Consider the following 25445-nt stretch of genomic DNA (forward strand, 5'->3'; position numbering starts at 1 on the left):
TTTCTTTTTTGATGTTGACTTTTGTTGACATCTTCCTTGATAAAGTTATACTGAGTATTACATATTCACTCCCCCTTAACAATTTTGTTCTAATTGAGCCAGGTATACTCTGGTCATAACAAATACATTTTATATTTTCTTCTAGTTAATTTTTTTTTTAAATACCTGGGAATGGTACAGTGGTTAGCACTTCTACTGTACTTCTATCACTCCCTGATATGTACTTTTGCATTTGCTCATGTGGAATTTCTCCATCTACTCGGTTTTTTCTATATCCTGAGAGTTGTACAGTTTTAGGTTATTTGGATGTTCTGCATGGGTCTGGTATAAATGAGTGTTTCTTGCAGTAAATTCATATCCCATCTGAGGAGGCTTTAGCTTTGGACCAACTGCTGCTGAAATGGATTGTGGAAGGCAGAAACCTTAAAATAAGGTGGTCTGAAAAATGGATGAGGGGCAAACCTCAAACATCAGTGTAGACTCGATTATACTTGGGAAAGGTGATTTAATACTGTAATAAAATGTACATAATTACAACTGAGGAAAAATTGAAAGAGCTTATTCAAAAGTATTAGGCAGCAACTGTTTTATTTCATCCAGGGTTTCTCCCTTGGCTAGGGTTCAAAAGCCATTTTTCTGTCTATTTTTTCATTACGCATCCTTCCTTATGTGCTATGTGCTCTGTGGGTGGTTCTCCAAGAGGCGGGGCACCTGCCTATCATCGTCAAGGGACTGCCTTCAGCCCTCTAAAGACTGGGATAAATCACACTCACTTGTGATTCATTGTGAATGTCCTCGTGCTGCGTGAGTTCTCTTGAGTTATTTTTGTGATTTTATTATTACTGTATTTTGACCTCTGTTTTCTATTTTTTTGAGCATTCTTGATTTTTGTTATTGGGATTGCCTATTTTTAAGACATTACCTTATGTGCCTTTGTGCTCCTCAGAGTTTGTTTTTATTCAGATCTTTTATTGATTAGCTGGACTTGATGTTTTCTAATTTTAGTAGGCGTTTTGAGCAATTATTGGGACTTCTGTGCCTTGGGACTCTCTAGTTCATAACAGCAACCACTTCTGGATATGCTTTATTTAATTCAATTCCAAACCCCCCATGATAATTGACATTCACTAATTGGCCTAATACTGAAGCATTTTAAATGTGAGAGAAGCACCAAAGTACTCAGAGAAAAACCAATACAAGCATGGAGCAAACAAACAATAATCCAGATGACTAGGTTGGAGTTTGAACCCAGGGCACTAGAACTGTGATATAGTACAGTTGTGCTAATCCCAATACCAAGGTGCCACCTATTATTGATTTCTTCTAACCTAAATTTTAAAGCAGATCCAGCTAATGTACTGTAGTTAATATCGCATGCAAGCTGAAATATGTGCATCTATTTAAAGGAACAAAGCAACCATCTGATTTATTTACTGAGGAGCTTATTTTTAATGCCCTTGATGTATATTTACAATAATACCCAGTAGCACTGGCACTTGAAGGGTGGAAACTATTTTAAACATGACATTTACAGTATTATATAAGGTCACTAACATCTTCAAATACTTCAGACTCTGCCCTCCAGAAAGCCTGGTAGCAATCGCTGAATCACAAGTTGGAAAAGGACAGAGGGTCGTCACAATCTGTTTCGCACAGAGCAATTTTTTTTTATCTTTCTAAAAATGCATAACTGCTTTAAGATGTTTATTTCTAAGATTTTTCTCACTCAGCATGTTATGCTTCCATTCGAACTTAAAAGGACTTCCATTTATGCATGCATTTATTTACTTCCAAATGCATTAGAATGTACATAATGTTGAAAAAGAAGGGTTAAGGTCACAAAGGAGAATGTTCTGGAAATAATAAATAAATGCTCATACTTACTGATAAAAATTCTATCTATCTATCTATCTATCTATCTATCTATCTATCTATCTATCTATCTATCTATCTATCTATCTATCTATCTATCTATCTATCTATCTATCTATCTATCTATCTATCTATCTAAAGTTAAGCCAAGTCTGTTTTATTGTCATGTGTACATAGTACAATGAAATTCATAGGCCTTCAGATATTTTACAACAGTGGTTGGTTCACCTACTTGACAGGGTGTAGATTGGAATATTGAAAGTAATACTCCAATCTGCAAACCGTCAAGTAAGCGAACCAGCCGCTGTGGAGCTGATGTCCGAGGTTCAATCCCTGCCAGGGGAAGCAAAGGTGCATACGCCTGATGAGTTCCAATTAGGGTGAAACATGTGTCATGTACTCCTTTCGTAGGTACTAAATAACATAACTCGTATATATATATATATATATATATATATATATATATAAATATAAATCCTGGGCACAGGATTTGAACTGTAGTTGCTAAATATTTGAAATAGCAGTTCCTACCATTGTGCTAAACAAAAATGTTAAATATCATAATAATATGCTGTGAATAAAACACAAAGAAACTGAAATGGTGTGTCTAATGTCCAAAGTATTATGATTGGTGTTATTTATTTTTTACGCTTTACTGAGAAATTTGTTTGAAATCCTTGGTGGCTATTATGGGGTTTCGAAAGCTGAGGAATACAAATCAAATGTTCATTTTGTTACAGTTTGATTCCTGAATAATTTTTTATTGTGTCATTTTAAATATTGACAGGTGGCACCATCTTTGTGATTTTTCTACTGACCATTGCCAACCTCCCAAAAGACCCCAGGAGCATGCTCACATGACAGCATCTGCACATCTCATCTTATGAGCTGTTTGATATACGTGTTTGGATAACACTAAATATTTATTGTGTGCTTCTTTTTATCTTTATTCTCGGTGTTCTGACTTACTTGCTGGATTATGATTCGGGCTTGGAGAATTATTGGTTTGTCTCATTGGTTTTGACTTCAGTGCATACTCCCTTTTGTCACCGTTTCATCTTCTGATCCCAAAATGAAAATCCATTCTGCTTCTGCAGAAAACAATGTTGGCAAAAAGAACAATTCGACAATTTGTTGTATGATTCTTGCCACACCAATGCCTGTCGCTCTTTGAACAGTTTGGTTTTAAGTTTTGCATGTGGGAGCTCTGCTTGTCTTCGAAGTTGGTTCCAGAATGAACCCTGAGTTCTGGTTCAATAAGGCAGATGTCAGTAGTCTTCATTGGGCTTCTCTTTCACTCTGTGAATGGATATCAAAACTGCATTAGCAACTGTGTAACACCTTTCCTCTTTCCACTTGCTTTCCCTTCACCATAGCCCATGAGACACATTCCCTATGCTCATGTGTATGACTTAACTAAATAGGACAGAAACTTGAAGATACACCTCATGAGAAAAATGTAGAAGTCAAAGTGAATTTGCCACCATCCACATCCATACGATGTACAGAAGATGTCTTTCTGGTTTCCATATTACAAATAAGGTGTTTTGTTAAATTAAATTTTTTTGAAATATGAAATCATGAAAATTAATGCTTTTAGGGACTGTAAATGTAAAATGTAAAAAAAGCAACTTGAAAAATGGGTATTCATAATAAAAAAAAACGATGACCTCAGGTTAGATGCAGATTATAGAATGGCCAGTCTAAGCAGGCAGAGCTAAGTGTAAATTGCTGAATCAAAGTAAAGCATACAACTTCTAACCCTTGGTTCATGAAAGGCAAATGTCATGTCAGTTTGAAAAATGTGATATGTTTTACGCATTGATTTTTTTTAAAGACCATAGAGATTCATAGGAGACATCTTAACAGACATTTTTTTCATGCAGTTCCAGCATTTAAAGGAAAACAAAGCCATCTGATGTGGACTAGACATTATATAAACTGGATTAAAGACAAGCACCATAAGATAAGATTTCTATACTTTCTAAAGCAAATCAATGTAAGTAGAAAGACAATCAATTATTTTCTGCCTGTTGAAGTGTAAATACAATGCAACATCAATGACTTTAAGCAACCCACCCTTCCAATATGTTCAATCGTCTCTATACATCTTGTCTGTAAAACAAACTATCACCACTCTTACTGCCTCCATATTTTACCAGTTTGAATGTGAGAAAAGTACCAGCAACAATCAGACAAAAGTAATCAACAGCAAAGGATTAACCAATAGGAAAAAGTTCAGCCCATTGGTCTTAACTGACAAGTGATTAAACCATTATGAAAAGAGGCATTCTAAAATAAACAGCGCAGGCAACAAAAACCCATTTGGAGTTGTACAGTTCGGAAAAGTCACCTTGTGAAATAAAAATATAAATTCATGGCATTGTATTTCATAATAATTATATGAATTTTAATAACAGTTGATGGCTTTTATTTAATTCTGCGTTATATCCTAACATTTAGTAAGGGTACAAATTTTGTTTTAGGGAAAGAGAAAAATCTCTTTTTCCATGAATATCTTTTAATTATGTATTAGGTAATAATAAACATTTTGAACAGTTTGTCTACTAACTAAAGTTACCAACCGAATGGAGGCTGTCATAAGCCAACCTCATTAAAGATCATCCTCTCCACTGTAATCTATGAACACAGCAAAAAATAAAAAAAATAAGCTTATGTGTGCCTTGCAGATGCAGGCCATTTAGACAAATGCAAGGAAAATGCAGCTGAGTAACGAAGGTATGAAAAGATGTTTCAGCTGATAGTCAATGCTACTCGCCAGCTATGTATTTTTAAAAACAGTTTTTATAAAGTGCAGAAGCAGCCTTTCACTTGCTCTGTTCAGTTTTATTTGACTTGTTGGAAGTAAGGTGGTCAGAATGAAGTGCTGCAGAAAGTGACACTTCTTGGCTTTTTTATGCTACCTTTGAACCATGTACTGTACAACAGTATGATGCCAGCCTAGCAGAAACTGCCAGATAGAGGAGATTCCTCCATTGTGGTCTTCTAGGAGAGTCTTGTAGACAGAGAGTATCAACAGAGACATGATGGAGAACTTCCACAGACCAAGGCACTCCTGGGAAATAATGTACAGAAAATATAATACTAGTAACTGAAAAGCTAAATGCGCAGCTGCTATCAAGTGTTACCCAAGAATGACTTGCTTCTGACCATGTCCAGTACAAAAGGAACCGAATGGAGCTACATTATCCAGGTTTGATCTTTAAAAATGATCCATAAAGTCTATCAGTCTATTAGGTTTTAGGTGCATTCCCATATAATGTGAAAAGCATCTGCTGTTGTTGCCGTGTCTGTCTTTCCAAATAAAACAACTAGGCTCCCAGTGGCCTGATTTTGTTGAAATTTGCCTCAATTATCGTTTAAGGAAATTTGTCTCGAAAAGGCAGATACAGTCTCTTAAATGCAGTGCTTTATAGAAAGTGTAGACATTTCAAAAAAACCCATTTAAAATCACTGGTGATTTTTTTTCAAACTCATCTTTCTTAAAATTAAGCAATATTCTGTTTGATATGTATCATTTGTATAATTAGTAAAAAGTACATCTTTTATTCTTTCAACAACCATTCCCAACACCACAACTATGAAATACCTGCTGCAACAGATTATCTTTGACATGTTACATGGTTTTCACAAAAACAACATTTAATAAATGCAAGCAACTTATCTTCCGTAGAAATTAATGGAAGAGTAAATGAGCTTCCAAACCATGGTTTGGTGACATTATGCATACAGTGAATAAATGTGAACTCATGATTTCTGTTACACTAAAAACAACCTGATTGTGGTATAGCAGGTCTGAGGCTTCAAAAAATGGCCAGTTTTATATAAATCCAGATAGCTGTGTCAGTCTCAGTGGGCGCGATTGCACGACCGTGAGGAGTTAGTGAGGTAATTGGGGCGAGCCTTCCTGCGGCGTGTGATTAAGGTGCTGCATCCACGGAACTGTATAAGTACGGGCCGGCACAAGGGGATTGGAGGTCGAAAGAGAGAAAGAATGAGAGAGAACTGAGGTTAAGATAGATAGATAGATAGATAGATAGATAGATAGATAGATAGATAGATAGATAGATAGATAGATAGATAGATAGGTTAACACGTGAAGTGCAGTTTCGAGAGGACAATCTGGCTACCTAGAAGGGGAAGGCAGTACAAGCTGGGGCCCTGCGAAGGAGCGTAGGCTGTAGCACTCTAGGAGCTGGTTCACCCCACTGAATATTTGCGTGGAGTGGGGCGAGCATGATGGATAACTTCCCTATGGATCTGAGGAACAACTGCGGGTGCGTGAAGGAAGACTGGAAGTGAGCCGACCTCAGATGGTCTGGCTGGGAAGATTGAGGTAGCCAAGACGGGGGTCGGAGGAGCAAAGGTCATGGCTGCTGAGTCTACGCCAGCTACGCGAGTGATGGGTGAGCCAAAGAAGGGACAAAGACAGGAGACAGGAGACAAAGAAGGAGGTTTGCTGAGATCAGAAGGGGTTAGAAACTGCATTTTAACCTCTGATTTTAATGGATTTATTTTTTATGGATTTTTATCTCCCAATTTCCACTTTTTATTTAGATTTATTTATGTACTGTTTTTAGAATACTGAACCATGGACACTTTTTTGTTTTTTTGTTTTGTTTGGATTTGGTTTTTAATAAAAGCATCTAAGCACTTTCCATCATCCCCTTGCTTCATCTGAGATTTTTCCTCATTTGTCAGCTCATCTTGGTCATAACTATCGAAGGTGTTGAGTTCTAGAGCAGACATATGGAGGGGGAACCTGGAGGGGATGTGCCCAGTCACAATAATGATTAAATTAAAAACAAGTTATTATCAAAGAGCCACAATGATCTGCTACTTACCAAGGTCAGACGCACACTACAGTTTCAGCCTGAGACGTCAAGACAGTGAAAAAGATTTTAATTATAGGATCAGGAGATGAAACACTGTCAAACATTACAATCAGGAGTTGATATCAAAAAGACAAAGAGATCTTTTGCCATGCCAGAAACATTAAAACGAAAATCTGACACAATCAATTGAACGAAAGAGTCAAAATACAGAGATCAGAAAGAAACAGAGAATCACACAAGTTATTTTTACCCAAAACACGCATAAATTAGAATCGCATGTGCCAGAACTTATAGGTCAGGTCGATGACAACACGTATCTCACTCTCCCACAGAACTCTGGGAGAGTTTCCCAGGCAACGGCTGACACTGCTACCACGATATAGCAGTGTTCATGAGCAATCCAAAATGGTGTCATGGGAAAACAATAAAATTAATAAGCTTTAAAGGAAGGCAAATATAGAGAGATTAATGTCAAAATTGGATTCCCTGGGCATAGAAATCCCAGTCTGGCTGCATACATACAAAGGGAAAGGCACATGAAAATAATAAAATGTATCAATCATAACAAAGAGATTTTAAATCTCCATCGGGTATTTCTTTGAAAAATTTTATGTTTAAGTAATTTGATCTATAATTAGCTGTAGATCCCTCAAAAGTGACTACTAACAATAATACATCAAACAGTGCAATTTATTCATCACCTGTGTGACAGGACGCATCATAGAAAATGATTCGTGCGCAAAGATGTTTATAGCCGACTGAACTGCAGAGAAGTGAGAGAAAGAGTTAGTGCACTCCACCACCGCTTGGTCTGGCAAGGAATTGCTCTCATTCAGGCTCTTTAGCTGCCTCCCATGCACATGTGTGTGACAGGAAAAAGGAAGAATACTTCTTTTTTGTGTGATTAGTTTTTTTTTTTTTCCTTGTTTTCCTTTTGTTTGTGTCACTATGTAGCAATTGTAACCATTACGCTTCACTGAGTTTATAGTGAAAAATTAACTACGGATTGCATGTCAACCCCAAATTGTCTTCAGACCCCTTCCCACGGCGGCGAAAATGACATCCACTAATAAAGTATATTTTACAGAAATGACCCAGAGAAAAGGTGCAGAGAAAAAATGTAATTAATGATTTATATGCAATCCCCCAAACTCCAAGGATATCAGCAGATTCCGAAATTCCCCACTCTCTCCCAACATATACAGTAAATAAAATACCATAAAATCATGTACCCAAAAATTCAATTTAGTCTCTTTATAAGATAATTGTATCTCCCAATATTTCAATTCTTCAGACGTGCCAATCCCAGAAAAAAAGATTTATTGCTCACTCTGATCCATATCCCATCCACTGTCTAGTCCACTTCCTTCATTATATCAGGATTCTTCGAGGTGGCCACTCCCAAACTGCATCAGACTTTTGGTGCTCCACAAGAAACAATCTTTTTCCTGGCCTTAGATAGGTCACGTCTTTCTCCTCCGCCATAAAGCTTGGGCTGTTTTTCTTCTCTCTTCCTGCCTTTTTGCGCTCCTTTTCAATAGTGTGTCTGTTTCCATGGAACTCCATAAATTTTGCAACGACAGCCCCATACCTTACAAAGGTCCTCCTTATCCAACCTGCCAATCTCATGCTATAGTTGTGCTCAGACGGAGACAGGATTCATATAGAGAGACAAAAGACAGACCAGAACATACATTTATGTGGCAGTGCTACAACCATGAGTATGAGTTTTTTTTTTTTTTTGCTAATGAAACAAAACAATCTTTGAAAGATTTTCCTTTTTTGAATATTTATTTTTGTTTTACTTATCCCTGTAAATAAAGAAGCCCCTTTTTTATTTCTTAAATTTTCCGTGTCTTGAATTTCTTCACTACTGATCCACTCAGATAGGTCTGCAGTTGCCCAGAGACTGCCAGGATTCGTAAGGTATGGAGCATCCTAATCTGCTGACAGTGAAAGCCTCTTCATCAACCCCAAGTCTATTTTGGTTCCACCTTTAACCTCATGATATTGTAAAGTGCTGTTAAAAAACAAGTAGTTTATATATGCTACAAACACATAATAGAATATAATTGCATTCTGTTATTGCTGTTAATTCTGAATATGACTCACTGTACTTTACATTCTATGATCAATATTAATTCTGAATGTGACTCACTGTTACTCAATACAAGTCAAGCCCACAGCATACATGGAGCGTGCAGATTCTAGAGTCATGTAATCTCCAGGAACGTGGACCTGAAATAGGAGAGGAGATATTTTGGTAAAACGTGGGGCTTCTTCTAGAATTTGTTGTTGTGGTGTGATTACTACTGACTGAATATCGAGAGCCAACTTGATTTAAGGCAAATACATTTTTTCGTGCAGACGTTCCTTTAAGTGCACGCACATGTATGATGCATTTTCTCATTTCTTTTTACTTATTTTTGCCTCACAGGTAACATTTTAGTTTCGCTATATAGCACCCTCTAAAGACCGCAATTGACACATGTACCACCTGATTGATACAGAGGTGCCAGGCATACTTACTCACCTACCTAGTAAAAGTGCTGCTTAAAGTGATAGATTTCATAAATAATAATGTGGGTTGGCGCCCTGCCCGGGATTGGTTCCTGCCTTGCACCCTGTGTTGGCTGGGATTGGCTCCAGCAGACCCCCGTGACCCTGTGTTTGGATTCAATGGGTTAGACAATGGATGGATGAATAATGTGACTGACTAACTCCATTGTGAAATCAATACAAACTTTAAAAATTCTCCAACCTTCCAAACAGTTAACTAAGTCCAGGAGTGCACTTGAATATTATGCCATTTCTGGCTTGATATAAGTCTTGGTGAGTACCACGGAGAGGTGCTGCATAAATCAGTTAACATAAGTGAGATAGCAGTGACAGAAGTGCATTATGTTTGTTTGCGGGGAGGTTAATTGGCTCATTATTTTAACTAATTAGCATCATTGGCTTGCTTGACTGTCCTCAACTGGGAATCGGATACATTTAACTTAAGTTTCAGGCCTTTCTTTACACATTTACCATTTGAGGTAGGCTGACCAGTGCTTGCAGGTACTGATACACTACTGTGAATGACTCTGGTCAGACTCTGGCTTTTATGGAAAGGTGTGTGTAAAACTAGCAATAGGATAATCAGAAGCAATTAGAGTAAAACAGATTGCCCTTTTCACCTTGAGATCAATGAACTCTTCTCACACCAGTGCTGTATTGAACGCAGTCAAGCCGTCTGTGGTATTACCCCTGGGTCTGCTCTCTGACAAGTAACTAGTTCTTATTAGGTAGTTCAATTGTGTGTGTGTGTGTTTGTGTGTGTGTGTATGTGCACCTTCACTTCACTCCTAGAACAGGCTGCTGTTTGCCTTTTAATATATTCATTTATTTGTTCTTTTTTCCCCCCTAAGGGAATATATACTCTGTGTGAGAGAGAGATAATTATATATATGGATTTATTGTTTTTTAACAAGATTGAAAGCCCACTCATACTAGTTTTCCTCATCATTTTATGCTGAACTTTCAAGTGACTATAACCTGCTTTTCTCTTTGAAATACACAGGGGAAACAGAACAATTTGTAAAGAAGTTTTTAAATTCAGTGTTTGAACACGGTAAAAAGATGTTGTGCAGTCCCCTAGCATGTACTGGAGGCAGGCAGGGATTACAAAAATTAGTTCCAGTGCTCACTGTAATTCAAACTTTAATATCTTGTTTAAAGTTTCTTATTTTGTGTGTGTTTGTGCGAGATTTAGAACATACAAACGTAAGCAATTTGACAAAAAGGGGGGAGACCATTCAATCCATCTAGCTAATTTGTTTCGCTTGTAGCTATGTTGTCCCATTATCTCATCCAGACTCGTCTTAAAGGTTGTCAACGCTTCAGCTTCAACTACATGTCTCAATAGTTTGTTCCATAGTTCCAACAAACAACTTACAATCTGCACAAGTGTATAGTGGTCTTGGTTCAAATACCAGGCCAGTCACGCTCTGTGTGGAGATTGTATCTACATAGTTTTTCTTGAGGTAGTCTCTTTTCTTCCCATATATAAAATATGTATCAAGATAAAAGGCAAATCCAAACCAAATAAGTCTGGATGTGCACAGTAGTATGTGCTCAGTTAAAGAGTTGTCCTACTCACAGCTGGTTACGAGACCCTTGACCGTTGCTGCTGAAACTTTAGATCCTCACTACTATAATGGAAAAAGTGTGTTTGGAAAATAAATTAATTAGCCTGATGTGCATTTGGGTATGTGCGAGGAAAATCGCACATGGAGAGAACGTGCAAACTCCACACAAGCAACAAAGGGACAAACCTGGAAAGTTGAATCTGTGAGACATTAGTACCACCTACTGCACCACCATGCTGCATTTTATTAGAATTTAGACACTAGATGTTATATTAAAATAAGTATAAATTAACTACATTTTTACATATGTAATTTCTATTTTTTATGCATGTAAATGATTGTGTATAGAATTTAATAAATGAAGTGGAATTTGTTGAACTGAGTATCTTTGTATTGGATTCAGTTAAGAAACCTGTTATGAAAGCAGCCTTTATAAAATTAAGATTGATTGATGGTAGCACATTGTCTTCCTGAGTGTTCTCTACAATAGACTGACATCCCGCTCAGGGCTACATGTACTTTCTGAATTAAGGCCATTGTTTACAGCCTCTCATGACCCTGAACACCAATATACAGGGGCGGAAAATGGGTGGGAAGTGAAATGATAAATACGATGTGTAGTTGACAAACCTGTTGACTCACACAGCAGATTTTGATTCATGTTTCAGTAAGGATTTCTCTTTCTTTTGCATAGTCTCCATGCAAATAAATACATTACCTAACAAAACATTAAGATTTCTATCTATTAAAAGTCAAAAGAGACATGCTAACTTAATTCATGGCCTTAATGTCAAAGGAATACATTTCTTAAATGTGGACTTTGATATCTTTCCATTTTTATTGTGCATCACAATTTTTGTTTTTTTAATTGGTCAGGAAATTACACATTGTTGGGCTCAGTCCCCGTCTTTCTGTATGAAACATAATCAGCCTTCTCTTGAAATAAAAAGGGACAAATCTTTCAATACAGTCTACTCTATATTGTGATTTTTTAAATAGATTATTAAATCTTCTTCTGCAGTCACATTACTTTGACCTTGGACAAAAATGCATTCATTTATAAAACAAATTGAAACCAGTGTGGCATGATAGTGTCTGAGCTTGATTTCCTTTTGGGTAACTGCTTATGTTGAGTTTGCATGTTCTTCTTGATTTTCCGTGACCTTTTGCATTTTCTCCGGCATCCCATATGTGTAAGTATGTATGCATATTGTGACACATGAGTCACTGTTTTGCACCCCAAAACATGAGGCTGAGTCTCAGTACCTTCGCAAAACCAGCTTTATTCTACTTCAAATAGGAACAGCATGGTTATTTATTGCAGCAGGATCTTGCACTCTCCTAAACACAGACACAGTAAACGGGCGTAGTCGGGGACAGGTCAGTGGCAAAGTAATACTGTTTCCTGCATTTATAATGTTCTTTGCGTCACTCATCAGTGACAGGCACTTATAACGCAATCTCGATCGGCTCGTAGTTGCTTTCGCGGCGCTCTGCTGCGCTGCGCACCTGTGGTTGCTTCGGTGACAGACGAGCAGTTCTCCACAGATGCGGTAGTCGCTTTTCGACATGTTGTCCCGTTTGGGGGGGCCCTTAAAGATTTTTAGATTAATAAGCAAATCTAAACTGAAATGGCATGACTACAATGGATAGTTATCTGATCTTCAATTACAGTGCCTATAAAAAGTTTCACATTTTATTAATTTTGCAACATTGGATCACAGTGGATTTGAACTGGCATTTCGGATACTGATCAACAGCAAAACACCCTTTAATGTCAAAGTGAATACAGATCTCTGCTAACTGGTCTAAACGAATTACAAATATAAAGTAATGGGTCACACGAGTATTCATCACCCTCATGTCAGTATTTAGTAGATGCACCTATGGCAGCCATGACATCCTTGAGTCTGGATGCACAGATCTCTAACAGGATGGCACATCTGAACCCTGCCATTTTTTCTCCATTCTTCTTTGCAAAATTGTTCAAGCTCTGTCAGGTGGCCGTGGGATTGTGAGTGATCACGCTTGTCCAAGTCCAACCACATATTCTCCGTTATATTAAGATTTGAACTCTGACTCAGCTACCCCAGGGCAATAACATTGTTGCTTTGAAGCTCTGTCTTTATGCTTGAGGTTGTTGTCTTGCTGGAAAAATAAATCTTCTCCCTGTATCAGGTTTCCCTCTAGGATTTGCTGCATTTATTTTAGCCTCACAGGAGAAGCATCCCCACAGTATGACGTGTCCCCCACCATGCTTCATGGTGAGAATGAGAAAGGTGCATTTGAGATAATATGCAGTGCTTGGCTTCGGCCAAACATGGAGTTTAGTCTGATAGTCAAAAAGCATAGTTTTCGTTTAATCAGACCACAGAACAGTTTTCCAGTTGACTTCAGAGTCTCCTATGTGTCATCTGGCAAGCTCTAGCCGAGATGTCATAAGTGTTTGTTTTTTTAAACAGTGGCTTTCTCTTTGCCTCTTCAATAACCCTGCAACTGTCAAAGCTTGGGAACCGTTGTTGTCTGCAATGTTTTCCCAATCTCAAACACTTTAGCTTGTAACTCCTACAGAGTTCTGACGTGTCTCTTGGTGGCCTCCCTCACGTGCTTTCTTCTTGCATGTTCACTCAGTTTTTGTGGATGTCCTTCTCTATGCAAATTCACGGCTTTGCTATACTCTTTCCATGTCTTCATGATTGATTTAACTGGATTCCAAGGGATATTCAGTGACTTTGGTATTTTCTTGTCTCCATCCCCTGACTTCAGCGGTTCAGTCACCTTTTCACAGAATGTTCTATTGTCCTCATTGAGTAGGTTACGTCACCATACTGACTCCCCACAAGTTGGATTTTGAAGACAATGTGCTACTACACAATACTAATACTACAATCAAACTCCAAACAGGTGATCTCCATTGAACTAATTCTGTGACTGCTAACACCATCTGGTTGGACGAGTGATGATTTAGGGGGTCATATTATGAGTACTTATGCGGTCAGTCATTTTATTTAGATAACTTTGCAGATATCTGGTTTTGACATTAAAGAGTCTTTTTCTGTTGATCAGTAAAAAAAAATTAAACCCACTATGATTTAATGTTGAATAACAAAATGGAATCTAATCAAATTTTATTTGTTGCATACAAATTATACATACAGCATGATGTGTAGTGAAATGCTTAGTTTCTCAAATGAAAATCTGAACACTTCTGAGGTGGTGAAGGCCCTTTATTTGTACTGCAATTCCTGCCTGTGTACCATGTTAATGACATCTGCTGTTACACTGCAAACCTGTAATGGTTAAAGAACAGATTAGGAAAATAGATGGATGGAATGAAGTACAAAATGTTGTTAATAAACAGAGAGCCTAAATTAGTTTGTTACTATTTTTATTATTCCACATTTAAGTTTTAAATGGATTTAATAGGTGCTGCATCATTATAGGGTGAAAACAGAAATTCATTATGTGAACACAGCTACTTTGTCAAACAACATGATGAAATTAAACTTTAGGAGGCCAGACCATAAAATGTGCTAGACGCATTGTAGCAGGTGCAAAGTTTGAAAAGGTGTCGACAGATGCAGTCGCTGTATTTCCATATCCCATTCATGGAGTAGCTTGTTCTCAGTTACTGTATAACTGCCTCTACTTGTTTGTTTCAAGTTTTGGAGTCTTGTATCTCTGACCAGAAGGCAGGATCTGAAAACAGCTGTTCAGATTATCTGCTTAGGTCCTCGGTAATCTGGGCCTCTTTCACTTTGCCCAAGGCTGTAAATAACCATGGGTTACAAGCAGCACTGAATAAACTAAAGTCTTTTATTTAAAATATTAAGCCTTGTGTGAATTACTGATATGCTTGCTTCTGTCTGCATCTCTTTGTTCACTGCAAGTGCTGGGTTGTGTAAACTTTGCATGCCAACACTAGAAATTTCAAGATCAGCTCTGCTATAACCTCAACAGTCTTAAAGACAAGCTCTTCCACCTTTAATTCTGTCAATGTTTGAGAAGTAGAGGTGGAAGTGAAGTCTGCTTCGAAATTCCATTAATGCACTTGTAGGAGTATATACAGCACATTACACAGATTAGTTGCCTTATGTTTGGTAAAATGTGAAATATTACTTTATTAAATTGTTGTCAGTTTGAGTTTGAAACATACAAAGCTTACATACACACTGTAATTCTGTTGAAGACCTTTCAGTGCCCTTTTGACAAGTGTTTATGAGGCAGCATGGCAGGTTCTGTTCGACATGTTCCCTTACCCTCCCTTTCACTGTCTACTCTTTGAATGTTAATTTCTGATCCATATAATATGTCCATATCTTCTTTCCCAATACTTCTACTTCTATTTCTGTGCTTTTTACAGCAGCTGTTCCCTGAATATCCCTAAGTGAGACACTTCGAAAAGATCAGCTCTATTACTTTTGGACCTAATTTGGTTCTTTCTTTGTTTTATAACTTCAGTAAAATGAAGTAACACACCCCACTGCATGTGCAATGGAAACTCTTTTTGTATGGTTCAAAATTACCGACCGATACAAATACCAGTCATTTATAGATTTATGTATTCCCCACCCTGAAAGCAAAATGGCATCAACAACACAAACACTGGTTTGATAACTTCAGTCCATTCATGTTATTTATTTGGCTGATGCCTTTATCCAAGGCGACATTTATGATACATGTTCTGCCCCACATCTTGTTAGTTGAGACTGTTATTTGTTGAACTGTGCTCCCCCTTCATCTTGTCATTTATTAACACACCAGTCAGTCATATCCCACACTCACAGTGGTACTATAAAAGTCTATGAAACTCACGTAAAGCACGCAGGTCCCATAATAAACATCTGAATACAATACACCCCATGTGTCTCACGTAGGCACCCCTTTATCTCTTGTTTCCGTCACATCCAAAACGTATCCTTAGGGTATATAAACCCCTGTGTCTGGTTAGTTGTGGTACGCAGCAATTTGAACCTCTGTCTACACGCTTCTCTTTGTCTTGATCCAACTGTGGAAATCATTCAACTTGTAAGTGTCTTTTAAAGCTTTATTGTTTAATGTACACTGTCTGCTGTGTATTGCTTTGTAAATCATTCTTTATTGTCTTTGATTGTACACATGTAAATGTCTGTATGTTTCTTTTGTATATATTTCAGTTTACAACGAAGTACGTCCAGTAAAAGCCTTAAAAATAGCTCGCTCACTCCTTGTCGTTTTTTATGTGGATGTACCAAGTTGTTTAAGCTCTCTGCAGCCGCATTGCACAAAGACAGTGCGGAGTGAGGCAGAAAAATACAATTGGTTTTGTTTGATTTTCCATTTGGAACACAAGCAGGTCAAGTGACTTGCTCAGGGTCACAAAGTGTCAGTAGTAGGATTTGAATCCCCAATCTCAGGGGTTAAAGTCCAAAGCTTTAACCACTACACCACCTTGCCTGTCGATTAGTCCTAGTTTTGTTGAATACAAATCTCCCTGACATACCCCTAGGGTTGAAAGATTAAACGACAATAAAAACTGAGAAACAATTTTTTGCTTTGAACTTGATATTTTGTTAGAGCATTCTGTAAAGATTTTAAAAACTGTTTAAGTAATTATTCATCCAGAATTTCACGTTTGGATGAGGGCATATGGTGACCTTCAATGTCAAGTCAAGCCAAGTAACTTTATTGTCACATCATCCATATGTAGTGCTGCAGCATATAGTGGTATGAAAGAACATTTCCCAGGGATGTAGTACATCATATAAATAAGTAAATATTAGGTAATGAATAGATAGTAATAAATTGAAATAGACAGTAATAAATAAATAATAACAACCACAACAACTTATAATAATAAAAACAACAGTAGCAACAAATATACTGCTTATAAATAAACTGATAGGAGTAGACCTGAGGGTTGGGGCAGCACAGAATTCAGAGTCTGAACAGTCAAGAGGGTAGAAGCTGTTGTAGAACCTGGCAGAACGGCTTTCCATGCTTTAGTTCCTTCTACCAGAGGGAAGTAGGACAAAAAGACCTTGGGAAGGGTGACAGTGGGCCACCACAATGATGTGGGCTTTGCAATGCAAGCAGAATTTTGTGAAAGGGATATCCTTAGTTTTAATTCCCATCAGGCAGCAGGAGCATACTGGGGCTGATGGGGACACACAAAGTTTAATCCCCAGCCAAAACAGGATGTCATCTAAACTTATGTACAGTGTTTCTTCTCAACTAATCTTAATAATAGTTTTATTGCCTTGTTGGATTACAGCTTTGTTTGACAGTATGTCATTTTTGTCCTCTCGTGGATTGTCTTTGGCCTTGTTGAATTTCTAAAAGATCATTGTTGCCCAGTTTATTTTGCTTTAGACCCTTTTCTCAGAAATATATGGATCCAGCAGAGGTGTACAATATTGCCAAACCTTTAAGAAGCAATGCTTCTATCTTTCAACTTTCCCCTAAAACTATTAAAACTTCAAAACACTCTTTTAAGTGAGTGTCATGATTATGAAATCATATATAAAATGAGATTTAGCTTCAGTTTTGTAAAAATTATATGCAAAAGAAAACTCTGCTGTTTTGCTCACCACTACCTATTATTGTGTGATGCTATTTTTTAAGTTGCTGTTGATCAAATATGCAGTTAGGAATTTGATTACACTTTGTACATGTGAAAATATGTTTGAAATGAACTGATGACAGTCCTTATTTACTAAGTTTGATCAAGATAAGCCACAATGAAACTGAATTTTAGTCCAAGATAACTTGCTTTTCAAAAATTATAGTATAAAGAAAACAACTGAGGATGGCTTTAGTAACTTTTACTGTTTCGTGATGGCAGACTTTTATTCAACCCCATTTCTTGATTAGGGAGTGTGGAGGACTGCCAGTTTCCCATGCCGGTCCTCACCCCCAGGCCGCCAGGAGGAGCTCTCCCGACAGCAGGATCGTGCCCCGAGGTCCAGCAGGGCCTTATGGACTCTGTAGTGTTTATACACAGCCCTGCTGGATACCTTGGGGACCACCAGGAGTCGCTGTGGGGGGACTTGTGAGCTCTGTTGTGCCTTATGACCTGGGAGTACGTCACGGTCACGTGACGGGAAGGAATGGCGTGCTCCCGGGGTGAAGTAAAAGACTGATTGCTCTGACCCGGAAGGAATAAGGAACTGCTGGGACAGGAACACCTCCGGGTCAGGGGCTATAAAAGGACGGTGCCTCAGTCCAGACACTGAGCTCTGCTGGGTGGGAGAGGAGCAAAGTGTCTGGGCGAGGAGGAGTGATTAGTGTTTTGTTATTGGTGTTTAATAGTGATTTAATAGTTAATGAGTAGTGTGGAAGGTGCTTGGTGCACTGTGGAAGAAAATAAAAAGTCTTGGACTTTTACCTGGTGTCTGGAGTTGTACCTGAGGGTTCAAGGGAGCACTAGCGCCCCCTACTGCCACAGGAGTTATAATTTTAGGCTTTGATGTCAATAGAGCATCGTGGTTTGGAGCCTTTTTAAATCAACGTTGAATGAATCAGCTTTGGATCATCTTTATAACATTATGAAATCCCGCCACCAGGAACCCCAACTCCCCTTCCAGCCCTCCCCCCTATCGTTAATTTCCACGGTACATGAATTCAAATCTTCAACAATCCATCCAGTTTATTATTGTCAGAATACACATCTATTAGTGAAACCATGCTAAACCAAAAAATACAAAGAAGAAGCATTCACAGTTCCAAACCAGCAAGGAGTTACTGGAAATGTAGTGTCCACTCACACAAAAAGAACAAATTATTGTTTCAGGAGAGCAGAGAAATTGATAGAAAGGTAGATAGATGACGTATGATGGAGCAGGGATCAAATGTTTCATTAACAGTAAATATTGGCTTTATATTAAGACACTGGTTTCAAGAAAGTCTTCCCGTATATATAATAATAATATTACACTCTTATAGTTCATATACACCTATGTAATGTTGTTATCTATGCATTAAAGTATGCATGTTTTTTGTTATTGTCCAAAATGAAATCTACCACAATTGAATTTTCAATCTGTACTGCTTGGCCATATGCTTTTACTTTCTCGACTAGCTTTGGTTTTACCTTATTCCAATCAAACCACTTACAGTCCCCAACATCTAAAGCATTTATTTTGCCATCCTTGTTTACTGAGATTAGAGGGGTATCAGAAAAAAACAAGTGTTTTGTGGTATTACTAAGCTGACCAATGAAACCCATTTGCTGTGGCAGTTAAATGACCCTAGCATCTCTGCCAGTGTGTTTTTAACAGTATTTTGCTAATGGAATATGTTGCCTGATAGTAGTCATTTTTCATATATGTTTAATATTTTTTGAGGTGATTTTCCTTCCAAAGATGTTTTAGTAAAGTTAAGTGGAGATTCTAAATTGGTTAAGTAAATATTAATATTTGTGTGAGTGGATTCTGGTACCCTGCTCAAGAATGGTTCCTGCCGAGAATCCCACCCCCTATGGTTCTGAATTTGGAATATTGTGTAATTTTTACTCAGGTAAATCAATATATTTTACAATTTCTTAAATATCTGGTTTAATGTACAAAAACATAACCATGTTTGCAGCAGATGGCAATCCTCTCAAATGTATACAGATTATTGGTGTACTCATCCAAGGTGCAGTTTTGCACTTCTTATTTTTAATGAAAAGTTGAGAAGCACTTGCATCAGCATTGGGGGTAGACACAGAGAGACATCATTGTGCACTCTCTTTAGGTCATAAATCACTCCTTAAAGCTGCTTTGAACAGCTTCCTACTCTAGATTCCTCCCACAACAAAACTTTTAGATTGGATTTTTTACACTTAAGATAGATTTTTATCACAATTTCTATTTTTTTTTTTGATGTTTAATAAACGGAGTGGAGTACAGAAGAGATCAGATACTATAAACAGAATCTTTATAGAAAACACATTAAAAGGGAGCAGTCCATCGTTAATTTCAACAATTGTTTGTGAAACTATTCTCATTACTTTACATGATCACATTTAAATTCAATTATACGCACAAATCTTGAATTTGATTTTATGTCATTTTGTCATTGTCAGTGACCGTCTACTCACCTTACACACCCACTTAACTCAATTCAGGGTGGCAACAGCCTAAACCTATTCCAGTAATATTTGATCATAAGGCAGGACCACCCTTGGCCTGAGTGTCAATCCATTACAGGGAAACAGTCCCCCTCAGTCACACAGGGTGAGTTTGTAGTCACCGAGATGACTCCCTCTGACACAGAAACAATGCATAAAATTACACACACATAGTGTTCCAGCCAGAATTTGAACCCAGAAGTCCTTTAAACGTTATCCAGGTATGACTGCCACTGTAGCTCTTCTAGGTCTTATTTTATGAATATGACAAGTAGTTCTTCCTAGTCACCAGATCTGAATCCAATAGAACACCTTTGAGATGTCGTAGAACGGGAGTTTTGCAGAATGAATGTGCAGTTGAAAAATTTGCAGAATCTGCCTGATAAATACATGTCAACATGGACCAGGATCTCAAAGGAATGGTTCCAAAATCTTGTGGAATTCATGAAACAAAGAATTAAGACTGTCTTGAGAAAATTGGTGTGTGTGTGTGTGCGTGCCCTGCGGTGGGATGGCGCCCTGCCCGGGGTTTGTTTCCTGCCTTGTGCCCTGTGTTGGCTGGGATTGGCTCCAGCAGACCCCCGTGACCCTGTAGTTAGGATATAGCGGGTTGGATACTGGATGGATGAGAAAAAAGGAGGCCTTACCACATATTAGTATAATACCATATATTATATTATTATTATAATATTATATTAATATGTGGTAAGGCCTCCTTTTTTCTTAATTATTTGTTCAGTGAGTGTATATTGTCAGTCTCTAGTGATCACCATACTTTAAAAGTTTGTATTTCACAGATTCATTGTAAACATATTTTTGTTTTACAAATACTGTATAGTATATACAGCATAATTAACATGCTTGGTGTACTCCATAATTTATATTTTTTATAATTGTAATTTATTATATTTATCATTTTAGTAGACACCTTTATTCAAGAAATTGCTATACAACCACACAGCAAGAAAATGTAAAGATAACAAGCAAACTGTTTTAAGGTTAGAAAAATAAGAAACAGCTAGATGAAATGTTTAATCTTATTAAAATAATGTATATGCAGTGCCTTTCCTAAAAATAATTTAATCATGAGAGTCCTAATAGCATTTTGTACTAAAGTAATTTTTATTTCCTAATATTTGTAATTATTTTACATACTTCAACAGATGCCTGTTTTTATTACATTTATTGATCAAAAATTGGCTTGCATTATTCTAATTTTAATTTAAGAAAAAAAATGTCATTGGAACTGACAACTGACCGAAAGTCACTAAGAAAGTGTAGAACATTTAGAACATGTGTCCTTTGTGAAATATCATGCGGTACTCACTGCTACAAACAAATGACATGAATTGATTTACCTGCCTTAGACCACTTTAATTAAAAGAGTTCTGATTGGATGATTGTGTATGCATTTTTTAATGATGATGAGTAATATGAAATATGATAAATATGACATATTAAACATCCTTCATCTTCAAATGAACTTTATATGTGAACAAATCAAAACCTTACTATGATTTATAGTATTTGTGTATTAGAAATTGTTGGCGGTATTACCAGCTATGTGAAAGAGCTACTGTATGATACATATATATATAGAGAGGTGTTGGGATGGATGGAGATGTGGAATATGCAAACAATCTAAATCGGCACTTTAATAGGTTTGACTCCCCTACGTCTCCTCCCCCCACACTCAGCTCTTCTCAATTTCTCCATTCTCCTCCCTCCTCTCCTGCCCGCACAGCTTGTCTCTCTCCATCTCTCTCAGCTGATGACATTAGAAGGGAACTGTGTAGACTTCATCCCAGTAAAGCTGCAGGTCCTGATGGCATCAGTCCCAGGCTGCTCAGGTGCTGTGCTGCCCAGCTGTGTGGAGTTCTACATCTGATCTTCAACAAGAGTCTGAAACTGCAGAGAGTCCCGTCACTCTGGAAAACATCCTGTCTGGTTTCAGTCCCCAAAAAGAACCACCCATTGTCCCCCAGCGACTACAGGCCAGTAGCTCTGACTTCATACGTTATGAAAGTGCTGGAGAGACTTCTCCTGAAACATATGCGTCTGCTGGTAGAACCTTGGCTGGACCCCCTTCAGTTTGCTTATCGGCCCCGTATCGGTGTGGAGGACGCCATCATCTATCTGCTGAACCAGGCTTATTCTCATTTAGACATTGCTGGGAACACTGTGAGGGTCATGTTTTTTGACTTCTCCAGTGCTTTTAACACAATCAGACCATCACTGCTGGGAAATAAGCTTACGGAAATGCAGGTGGACGCCCCATTGGTAGCCTGGATTACGGACTATTTAACCAATCGACCACAGCATGTCCGGCTGAAGAGCTGCTGCTCAGATAGCATCCTGAGCAGCACGGGGGCGCCGCAGGGAACTGTCCTATCACCCTTCCTCTTCACCCTCTATACGTCTGACTTCAGGTACAGGTCCCAGTCATGTCATCTGCAGAAATTCTCTGATGACTCTGCCATTGTGGCCTGTATCAGGGAAGGACAGGAGGATGAATACAGGAGGGTGGTGGACAGCTTTGTGGAGTGGTGTGAGCTAAATTTTTTACAGATAAACATCACAAAGACAAAGGAACTGGTTGTGGACTTTAGAAAACAGGCTCCTTTTCCCACCCCTGTCACCATCAGAGGAACTGATGTTGAGGTGGTTGAGGACTACAGGTACCTGGGGGTACACATTGACTGTAAACTGGACTGGTCCAAGAACACCAACACGGTTTTCAAGAAAGGGCAGAGCCGACTTTACCTATTGAGGAGGCTCAGGTCTTTCAATGTCTGTAGGAAGATGCTGACTATGTTCTATCACTCTGTGGTAGAGAGTGTGGTGTTTTTTGCAGCTGTGTGTTGGGGCAGTGGGCTGAAGACAGCTGAGGTCAACAGGCTGAACAAACTGATTAAAAAGGCTGGTTCTGTTCTAGGTGTCAGACTGGAGAACCTGGCGGAGGTGTCTGAGAGGAGAATGCTGAAAAAGATTCTCGGTATCATGGACAACCCCTCTCACCCCATGCATGCCACCTTGATGGGTCATCGGAGCACGCATAGCAAAAGACTCATTGCCTCCAAGTGTAGAACCGAACGCCACAGGAAATCTTTTCTACCTGTGGCAATAAGACTGTATAATTCTTCCTCATTCTGTAGGTGATCCTTCCCATCATCACATACACCACTTGCACTAATAATCTGTAATTTATTATATATGTTATAGTTTTTTGTTATATTTGTTTGTTGCTTTGCATAAAAGGAGTTATATAGTTATAATACAAACTATTAGTTATAGTTATAGTTATTTGATATTTTGTTGAGAGTTATGTTGTTACTCTGTTTATTTAGTTATTCTGTTTGCACTAGTACTACTGATCTTCTTAACTCTTTATTACCTTATCTTTATTCCTCTTGTTGGCACTGAGCATGTATATGACAAAAGAATTTCCCTCGGGATAAATAAAGTTCTTATCTATCTATCTATCTATCTATCTATCTATCTATCTATCTATCTATCTATCTATCTATATATATCTATATATATATATATATATAGGACAACAAGATTGACTTAATTATATACTGGATTCATGAGTATCAAGAACCTTGATAATACTATATCTACAGAGATTATATCCATGTGAATAGCACTCTGAATGAAAAAGCTTTTTGTATATTACTTATTCAGTACTTGTGTTGGCTGATACTAATGGCTGAAATGAGAGGACCAACATTTTACCTTCCTGAAATGTACTAAACTTTCACTTATGTTGTTGCAGAAAGTGCTCTCTGTTGGACGCATTGGTCTCAAGATTTGATGCACCCAAGATGTTTGCATTACTGGATGTGGTTATGCCTCAAGGTAACCTACCTGCCTTTTCCTACTAAGGATTACATCCTCATCCAGAGACACTCTTAGGATACATCTTTCTAAAGAGAATTTTGGGCCAGCATCTTCAGGTTCTACCTGCTACCGTCTTACTAAGTAAGCAAAGTTTTTTTATACACATACTATCTTAGAAGTGGCTCAAAATGTTTCTTAGCTCATTCTTTTTTTGCAGACTTGCAAACTTTTTTTTTTTTTAATTTTATACAGTAACATAATACATATTTCAAAGGTAGAATTATGTTCACTTTTCAGTTTTACCTATTTAAATAAATTTTTGACTTATTTGACTTTACTGACTCTGACTAAAGGCGTAAATTCAAAATCAAACTAAGACACAAATAACGTGTTATGATCTGGGATTTACCTTAGCCTTTAGCATTTTTGACGTTGATGTGTTCATTTTGGGGGTTTTCTACCCTGAGAATTAATTTTTGATGTTAGCATATTCATGGAATGCTGCTAGAAAAAAAGCTTTTTTTCATTATTTCACAACACAATTTCTTTTGAGGACTTCTCTTTTCTGCTCTATAAGCATCATTTTACATTTATTTATTTGGCTGGTGCCTTTATCCAAGGTGACTTACAACATTTCTGATACAATTGCTTACATTTCTTTTGGTTTTTCAATTGGAGCACAGGCGGGTCAAGTGACATGCTCAGGGTCAAACAGTGTCAGTTGTTCATGGTTTGAAGTCCAAAGCCTTACTCTCTACACCACACTACCTTCTTGATCATAGTCTCAATGACAATCAGTCCTAAATAGCACTGGGACAGTGCAGAGTGTGACATCACCAGAATGTCCATATAAAGGCCAGCATTCACACCTCTTAAGTATCTGAGATTAGATGTTGGTTTGTGATTCCATTTTAACTAAATCCTTTCTGATATACAATCTTGCTATTATTTTTTTCAACCTTTGATTTTTGATTAGTGTTTTGAACTTGATGATAGATTGGTTAGGTAACACCCTAGGCTTGATTTTTTCAGTATGTTTTATCTCCTGATCCCTCTCATTAAAAAAAGCTTTAGAGAAAAATGCAGAGTTCCCATGAGCTCCATCCATATCACTGGGATTTGGGTTAGGGTTAGTGTCTGGAGAAAGTGATGGAGAGTTACCTTGGCACCATGGTGTGTTGTATTACCATTTTGGTTTATGCAGGTAAAAGTGACATTATTTAATGTAAATGTTGCTGACAGCTTTGTACATTCTATCACGTAATAAACTTTCTAAGAAGCCCTTAGAAATATGTACTGTGCAAGTGTAGCAGATCTTAAGTTGAGTGGGCCAGTGATACCAAAATGGCACCCTTACTCTGAAAAAGCCTGATTAGTACTTAAGCCAATGAGATTTTCCTTTCATTTCACAAGCTAAGATGGCTGCTCTCTGTCAGGACTGTTATTTTGCATTCTACAGTATATATCCATTGCTTATAGCAGGTGCACCTTCTGGGCAAATAGAATCCAATCAAAATGCTGCTGTGGGTGTCATGGTCCTGAAGTAGAAGAGTGTAGCAGAGCTTAAGTAGTGTTAGCATTGTATGTAAATGCACCCTGCTGTCACTTCATTGAGTTCTCCTTTGGCTCAAACTCAGAGTCCCAACTTGCAGT

General features: G+C 37.8%; 1 protein-coding gene across 1 annotated transcript in view; it reads left to right on the plus strand.

Moving 5' to 3' along the window:
- Nucleotides 1-25445, plus strand: part of LOC120514797 (cadherin-22-like) — a 1212176-nt gene that overhangs the window by 286847 nt on the left and 899884 nt on the right. The window contains exon 2 of the mRNA XM_039735358.1: nt 23728-23933. The gene's annotated coding sequence lies outside the window, so the exon portion shown is untranslated. The remainder of the gene's footprint in view (nt 1-23727; nt 23934-25445) is intronic.

This window comes from Polypterus senegalus, chromosome 14 (assembly GCF_016835505.1).
Source record: "Polypterus senegalus isolate Bchr_013 chromosome 14, ASM1683550v1, whole genome shotgun sequence".
Classification (NCBI taxonomy): Eukaryota; Metazoa; Chordata; class Cladistia; order Polypteriformes; family Polypteridae; genus Polypterus; species Polypterus senegalus.